Source organism: Lissotriton vulgaris, chromosome 9, assembly GCF_964263255.1.
Source record: "Lissotriton vulgaris chromosome 9, aLisVul1.2, whole genome shotgun sequence".
Lineage (NCBI taxonomy): Eukaryota > Metazoa > Chordata > Amphibia > Caudata > Salamandridae > Lissotriton > Lissotriton vulgaris.
This window is the reverse complement of record NC_141697.1, coordinates 828,640,278-828,649,423: the sequence shown is the minus strand read 5'-3', so window position 1 is coordinate 828,649,423 and position 9,146 is coordinate 828,640,278. Positions and strand designations below refer to the sequence as shown.

The window sequence follows — 9,146 nt, the reverse complement described above, 5'->3', positions numbered from 1 at the left end:
ATGGGCCATCGGGATATGTAGGGCACACTTCAGCTCACTTTGTGTGACTGTCTAGAGTGAATGCACAAACAGCCAAACTGTCATCCTAACCCAGATGTGTATGCGGCACACAGGCAAAGAACGGTTAAAATAAGAAAATGCCAACTTTCTAAAAAGTGGCATTTTCAGAGCTGCAATTCAAAAAACAACTTTCCTAAAGTATGTATTTTTAAATTGAGAGTCCAGAGACACCAAACACCAATTTTATATCAGCTCCCAATAGGCAGATAGACTTGTAAGATGTTACAACGAAGCTCCAATGCTAACCTATGGAAGAGATAGGCCTTACTGTAGAAAAAAAGCGACATTAGCAGTATTTTACTACAAGGGAATGTAAATCACAGCAGTACATGTTCTACCTTTTAAATACACTGCATCCTGCCCATGGGCACCTTTGGGCCTGCCGTAGGGGTTCCCTACGTGTGGAAAAAAGGGAAGGTTTTGGCCTGGCAAGGGAGTGCACTTGCCAGGTCGAAATAGCAGTTTAAAACTGAACACAGACACTGCGGTGACAGGTCTGAGACATGTTCGCAAGGCTACTCATGTGAATGGTACTATCAGTGCTGCAGGCTCACTAGTAGCATTTAATTTACAGGACCTGGACAAACACAGGCACTGTACTAGGGACTTACTAGTAAATCAAATATGCTGATTATGGAGAAACCAATAATCATTACATTTTAGGCAGGAAGCACTGGTACTTTATTGCTGGTCAGTAGTAGTAAAATGTCCCGAATCCTAACACCAACAAAAATTAAATGCAGCACACAGTCATAAACAGGAGTTCAGAAGCAAACAGACAGGGGAAACCATTCGAAAAGATGGCAGGTCTAATACACACATAGACTAAAATACACACGTACACCTCCACACACACATTCAGTTCTTAAAATAACGTTTATTTTATGAAATATTTTAGTTTAAGTACTGCTAACAACCAGCACTGCTCTCCTTTTCCACTGCCCCTTAAGCCCCCCTCATGTCCTGCTTCTCAGATGATGTAATGTTACCACTATATGCCAGCTGGCTTGGGAAATCTGAAGCTCCCCCCACCCGACCCCCAATTTTACTGACCAAGCTACGCCCTTGGCTCTATTAGGTTTCAGACTGAAGATTAGAAAACACAAATGTTGGCTTCCTAGTATCTTACTTGGTAACTGGTGCCTCCGCACTAAACCTGCCGAATTCCTATCATACTTCACTGTCCCTGTTGATGATTCCTTTAGCACAGCTTCACCTCCGAACTAAAAATAACACTAATGTATCAACAATGTGCACTCGAGGGGCGTTCATTCACCTTAGTCCTCTTCACCTACGTCACTGACTTCCTCTTAAGCATCGTGCCAGTAGTTAACAATCGCTGTGTGTTTCGCAAGCATCAAGGGCGAATCTGAATGACTGCTGGTGGTTGGTGGAGCGAGCAATAGATATTTTTAAGTGCATGACCTTTTGCCCTTCTTGTTTCCCCTTCCTTGCACTGTTAACTGCAAGTTCAGCAAGGTAAACAGAAAAGTGAGCCAATGGGATGGGTGGGGATGGTCATGGAAGAGTCATGTGTTCAATTTCCTTTGTTAAAGTGAGGAATAATCAAAAAGATTTTAGTTAGATGGTCAGTGTGTTAAACCGGGGGTGATAGACTTTATATTGGTTAAGGAGGAAGAGTGAACCGAATCCCTATATTGTCTTCTGTTAAAAGAGAGGGTTGGTATTCTTATGGCATGTTGGGTTTTGATTCTTAAAGGCAATTGGGTATGGGTCTGCTTCTATGCTCATTGACTAACCCTCATTTGCCCTGTGCCATCCACCTATGAATAAATGTCACGCTCCCAACATACTGCATAACCAACAATTACCATAACACTGGACTAACCAATGAAACACTGGGTTCCGGTACAGCGCTTCAACCCTTCGTCGGGGTTAGTAAGTGCTATATAAATGCTACCTTTCCCTCAACCCTAAAAACCCCTTACAACTACCCATCCCTGAACTCTAAAAAACCCTAACTACTAGCTTCCTGAATACCAAAAACCCAACTCCGATTCATCATCCATCCCTAAGTACATTAAACCCTTATTATCTAAGCAATAGAAAAGTGATGCATTGTAACTTACCTCATTGTAGTAGTAAATGTGTTGTTTTGAATCCGTTGAATTAGAGACTCATTATAGTAGAAGCATTGAATTGGCACAATACCTCTGATGCATCACAGACAGAAAGTTCAACCAACTTTTCTTCCTGTGCACTAATGTTTCTAGTCTTGCTTTTTTGCTTTGGAAATGCAGAAATAGAAGAACTAAAATGCAAAGTAAAAGACAAGGCCTTACATTCTAATTACACTCAGCAACTAACAAATCAAATTCCCGTTTCATGATATGGAACAGTTTTTTTATACAATATTGTATTGTAATTTCATTGAGCTAGCACGTAATGTCCCATTGTGGTGTACTGAAGCATAGTATTGAACTGGTAGCACGCTACCCCAAGAGTAAGTGCTGGTTGAGAAGGATGTTGTACCCGAGGAGCACGTACCCAAGTGGGAAACATGTTTGTATAGTGCTATAAATTATGTCTTGGTCGGAGAATGTTGGCAAGAATGCTAACAAGGCAGGTAATGAGTGATGCAAGATAGGTCACTACTATAGGGCTGTGAACCCAAGTGGGTAAGAAAGGTTTAGATTGGCGTTTTCTCCACTGTCTAAGAGATAAACCGCCAAAAACCACGGCAATTAAATAACAACTCAGACTCAAACTAATAAATAATGCATCATTCATTTTATAGTCAACTGGTTCATAGTGCTAAGGGTAATGCAGTATATAATCTAAACTGTAACATTATTTACAATATCTGTAATTACATCTGTCACATCAAAGGTGAGGTTATGAGCATTGCATTTGGTCTGCAATATTTATATATATATATATATATATATATATATATATATATATATATATATATATATATATATATATATATATATATATATATATATATATATATATATATATATATATATCGGGAACACTCCAAACTTCTGCATGCAAGTAAGGCACTGACTCCGTGAAATTGATAATCCCAAATAAGTTTTATTCACTTATTAGGCTGCTTGACGCGTTTCGGCGGTAAGCACCCGCCTTGTTCACAACATCTATACAAACTGTGGTTGCTTTTATACCCCTCTGTCATTGCATTACATCATGCGTGTTTCACTCTTGTTTTGTGGCACATTTTAGCTTGTTTTACATTTCAAAGCCTGGTCCCCATGGTTACATCAGGTGAAGTTCAAGCCAGACTGACATAGAAGAGGTACTATTACTTGCACATTCCTGGGTTACGTCACCCTCCCTTTCACATTTGCATGTTACTATAGAAACCACCCGGCAACCTCAACCTAGTGATTTCCTCCCATTCTCTCCGCGCGTTACCCCAGTGCTGATGTCGATTGATCGTGCGTTCCTATCTTCACCAACAGGTAGGTGCTGGTGAGTGTGCGCTTAACTAGTACATAGTTAATATGTTTTGCGCTGTGTCAGGGAAGCGATACTGTGGTGACTGCGCTAGGTGAAACCGTTACCAAAAGTGAGTGCAGGTACGCGCGCGCTTAATTGGTTCATAGTTCGTCTGTTTTACGCTGTGTCAGGGAGGTAATAAAGTGGTGACTGTGCTCTGGTGGCTTAATTGCATGATCGCCTGGTGTAGTTTCGGGCATGGCTGTGAGCGTAACCGCTGGAGGAAACCTCTGTTGCTTCCGTGTTAATCCCATATTGGTGCACGTATATGCTTGAGCTGTAACATGTGCCTAGGTATGACAATCGACATTCATCATTCAAATTATGTACTAATGCATATTGATATCTATACCATATATCTATGATGTACTTGCTATATTCACATGCCATCACATTTGCGCTCAACCTGTCGTCTCCAAGTGGACAAGCGTTCTTTGCGTCATTTGTTCCTACGCTCTGCATAGCTTCTACCAATATAAATTTGTGCATGTATATTACAACAAACAATACTGTGAATATTCCCAAAAATTAGGTCCTTATCCTCATATATATTTATGTGTGTGTGTATACGCCCTCAGTTTCCTCCACCCCCGCAATGCCTATTCAACAAACCCACTGCATTTTGGGACCTGTAGGCGCTGTGAACTAGGCACCTATCAGAAGGCACACGCTGAAGGATTTCACCTGGGAGGGGCGGAGTGAACTTTGAGCTTGAGGGGTGGGCGGGGTATTTTACCTGCTCATCAGCGCCCGCTCCCTCTCACACACCCCAGGCACTGAAGAAGGCATACTCACGCCGAAATGCATCCACCGGAACGGGTGTTTTCTGAATAAAGCTGACTCCACATGGTTCCCCTGTTGTGGCCTCGTCTTTCTTCTCACGGAGGAAGGTGTATGGATATATTAGCGCGATCACCAGTGCTGCGCTCACGAGGTCCTCGTGGCATCAAGTTGGCCTCAGTTTCACTGGCCTCTGCCCTGCGGAACTTTTGTTGCTTCCAGGGAACTGGATTAAATGGGGTCCATCTACAGGTCCGGGAAGATACGGAGCGGTGTGGCAGCCATCCGGCTGCTCGTCGGTGAGGAGAATCCCTCTCTTGCCCCCGCTGTAAAGGGCCCCATGGCTTGTAGGTTGCTGCGGTTGGGGACCTAAGGAGTAAGCGGACATTTGGGGACACTCTGACTTTGGGGACTCAGAAATAACAACGCCCTCAGTTTCCTCCACCCCCGCAATGCCTATTCAACAAACCCACTGCATTTTGGGACCTGTAGGCGCTGTGAACTAGGTGCCTATCAGGAGGCACACGCTGAAGGATTTCACCTGGGAGGGGCGGAGTGAACTTTGAGCTTGAGGGGTAGGCGGGGCATTTTACCTGCTCATCAGCACCCGCTCCCTCACACACACCCCAGGCGCTGAAGAAGGCATACTCACGCCGAAGTGCACCTGCCGGAACAGGTGTTTTCTGAATAAAGCGGACTCTACATGGTTCCCCTGTTGTGGCCTCGTCTTTCTTCTCACGGAGGAAGGTGTATGGATATATATATATATGTGTATAAATATTGCACCAACTCCTTCGTGGACTTCTTCGTGAAAAGAACGAAAGAACCGAGCCCAAACTCCGTTTTGCAAGTGAAAGGGTTTATTCAATCATAAATCGGCAATCCTGCCCAACGCGTTTCGGAGCCCAGCTCCTTGATCACGGGTTATTATTTCCTTGTTTCAATAAAGTATATATGAAAAAAACATAAGTGTGGACATCACAGAAAATCAACATAAACATAGGACTACCGCACCACATCAATAGGTAAGGAAACATAGGCGCCATATTGTAGTATTTCATTACTCATAGAAATGCAATGTTTGTTCCTTTTTAATATTTGGTACTACGTTATTGCAACTCATTATTTGAACATAATTCAGACAAATAATACAACAAATGTAAAAATTCATAATATTTACACCTGAGACTCAATATTAATGAAAATTCCATTCTTCTCCAATTAGTCAACTGATGGTCCAGTACTATTGCACATTATAAACGCAATTATTCTGTCAATTCTGCCCCAGTGGAGATTTCAAAAAATGAAAAGAAATTGGAAAGCATGCTATTCAGAAAGGAAACATCAGGAAATAGCTTGCTTCACTCCAATAGTTGCCACCCTAGGAATTTAGTGAACAGTATTCCCTATGGGGAACTGTTACGTGCAAAACGTAACTGTAGCACAGAAGCTGGTTTCCTAGAAGAGATGGAGGTTATGTCCACACGTTTCAGGAGAAGAGGGTAGCCAGAGAAGATTGTAAAACAGGCATGCAATAAAATCCAACTGGTAGATAGAAAAGAACTGCTAGATAAAAGTGAGGATGCTGAAATGAACGCGCCATTACGCTTTATTACAACGTTCAGCAGCCAAGCATGGGAAGTGTGGCGTTGTTTAAAAAAGTTCTGGAGTGTGCTAAAAACAGATAATACCCTAACAAAATGGATAGGCGATAATCCGAAGATTACCTATCGAAAATGCACAGCTCTAGGTGATCTGTTGTGTAGCAGTGAGATGTGGGACAAGAAAGAGAAAACATCAGTGAAAGGGTTCTATACGTGTAGGGCTTGTAAAGCCTGCAAGTATAGTAACAATGTGAAACAAATTGAGTTGTCCACACACCAAAAACCATTTGTGATAGATAAACACTTATCTTATAAATCTGACTATTGTGTGTACGCCCTGATCTGCCCCTGCCCAAAAATTTATATAGGCAGCACCATACACGAAGTTAAGAAACGGGTCCTATAGCATAGACGGGCTATCGTTAATGAGGACAAGCAATACCCGATAGCTCGGCACTTCAAAGAGAAACACAACAAAAATGTAGATCTCCTCAAATTTTATGCATTAGATCGAATTGTAAAGGATGAAAGAGGATTGAATCGCTTTAAAGAACTTAGACGTAGGGAATCTAAAATGATCATTAAGTACGAAACATTGTATCCTGTAGGATTGAATAAGGACAAGGAACTTGCGGTCCATTTAGGATAACTTGTTACACTGTTGAATTATCAAAAGTAGCCTGAAGTGATTTTATTTGTTTTGTTTGGTATAAAACTTTTAAGAAAACGATGAACAGATTACACGTATATGTATATTTTATCATAGGAGACGGAGACACCAGCATCTGTAAAATGGAAATTACTAAGGAAGCCAGTATCGCCAGATACAACAACCCACTGGGGCAGAATTGTACAGAATATTAATATTCAGTTGAAGTGCACGAATGGTTAATGAATTACGCCCACTGGGGCAGAATTGACAGAATAATTGCGTTTATAATGTGCAATAGTACTGGACCATCAGTTGACTAATTGGAAAATAATGGAATTTTTCTTAACCCCTTTAGCGCGTCGAACATTCCGCCCCAGTGCGGACGTTCAATCGCGCTAACGGGATTCGGACGTCCAACGGTCGTGAGCAGCACCAGCGAGGTAGCGCGCGCGACGACCGTTGGACGTTCGAAGCACGGAAGGGGTTAATATTGAGTCTCAGGTGTAAATATTATGAATTTTTACATTTGTTGTAAAAAATTTCTGAATTATGTTCAAATAATGAGTTGCAATAACGTAGTACCAACCATCAGAAAGGAACAAACATTGCATTTCTATGAGTAATGAAATTCTACAAAACGGCGCCTATGTTTCCTTACCTATTGATGTGGTGCGGTAGTCCTATGTTTATGTTGATTTTCTGTGATGTCCACACTTATGTTTTTTTCATATATACTTTATTGAAACAAGGAAATAATGAACCGTGATCAAGGAGCTGGGCTCCGAAACGCGTCGGGCAGGATTGCCGATTTATGATTGAATAAACCCTTTCACATGCAAAACGGAGTTTGGGCTCGGTTCTTTCGTTCTTTTCACGAAGAAGTCCACGAAGGAGTTGGTGCAATATTGGGAGGTTCGCTACCTCACCGGAGCCCACCGTCAATCAGAGGCAGAGGAATCGCAAATTATGTATATATGTATATATATATATATATATATATATATATATGAAGCAATCCTCTACCCACAGGCACAGGAAGACGACGCCATGTTCTGCTTTTGTCAAAAAAGTTTTATTTCACAAGTCGGCTGCTGGGACGCGTTTCGCCAGTTCACCAGGCTTGTTCACCACAGTGCGAGTAAAGTTTGCATTACTTAAAGCCCACTTACGTACAATTACGTGAATGAAACTACAATTCAATTGCCACTGAAAACAGACTCGTAGTTTTTACGGGTCGAGTATTTTACAAGCGGTAACATGTTTTAAACACTCATGTATTTTTTGCAAATATTTACACAGTCGGTTTTAAAATGCAATTTCATTCAAAGCATTTGATAAAGTGACTAGTGCATTCGAATATCAACCGGCGTCAAAGGATTGAGCGCAAGTGCGCATGAATACCAGTTTGCAATATATAAATTCTATTAAGTACAAATCATGAAATACATAAGAATTGTGACGCTATAGATTCTATGATTATTATATATTTAGCATTTTTAACATTTAAGTAATGCAAACTTTACTCGCACTGTGGTGAACAAGCCTGGTGAACAGGCGAAACGCGTCCCAGCAGCCGACTTGTGAAATAAAACTTTTTTGACAAAAGCAGAACATGGCGTCGTCTTCCTGTGCCTGTGGGTAGAGGATTGCTTCATACATAAGGACTTGGTCGAGTCAGTCCTTGACGACGACGCACTCTTCGATTTCATGCTGCGGTGGTTGTGACTCGGCGACTGGAGCCGTATATATATATATATATATATATATATATATATATATATATATATATATATATATATATATATATATATATATATATATATATATATATATATATATATATATATATATATATATATATATATATATGTATTACCTACTGGCGGTCGCCAGTAGGTATATATAGTTAGGATTTTTTCCCTATGGGATTTCTGAAAATTCTATGTCTAATAACTTTTGCGTTTGTGGACGGAATCGGCTGAAATTTTCAGGAAAATGGCACATTTTGTTTCTGAGCAGCCCCTGAAAATTTGGGGGGTGTTCGGCAAGGAGGGGCCGAGAAAAAAGGGGGGTCCCAAAACGCGTTTTTCCCATGTTAATTTCCATAGGGCGGTTGGCTTCACTTTTAGCCCGAACGGCTGAATGGATTTGCACGAAACTTGGCAAAATTGTAGGGACTGTTAGCCCGATGTGCCTTTGCTAGGTCTCAATATATGTGCTCCAGTGGATTTTGAGAAATTAACGTTCAAAATAAGATATATATCTGTAACAGCGCTCCGGGCTGCGCTCCGGTTCGCGTACTTTTCGCGTAACGGAACTTTGCGATGCGCAGCTGATTGGCTCTCTGGTGTCTGTCAACATTCTAAACAGTCCGGAGCGGCCGCCATCTTGTCTGTCGGTAGGATCGAGAGACAAGAGGAGGCCAAAACAAAGGGGGAAATTACCATAAGGGGGCATAGTAGATCCTCGTTGACCCCCTAGGTTTTATGTGGAGGTTTTAAAAGGTCCCAGCAGGGCAAAAAAAAAAATTTTTTTTTTTGCGTGGTGAGCGCCTAGTACGCGAA

The 9,146-nt window shown here is 41.5% G+C and overlaps 1 protein-coding gene across 1 annotated transcript in view; it reads left to right on the top strand.

Moving 5' to 3' along the window:
- The first annotated feature begins 4,307 nt into the window (after positions 1-4,307).
- Positions 4,308-9,146, top strand: part of LOC147692317 (uncharacterized) — a 50,862-nt gene continuing 46,023 nt past the window's right edge. Inside the window, exon 1 of the mRNA XM_086936774.1 lies at positions 4,308-5,351. The gene's annotated coding sequence lies outside the window, so the exon portion shown is untranslated. The remainder of the gene's footprint in view (positions 5,352-9,146) is intronic.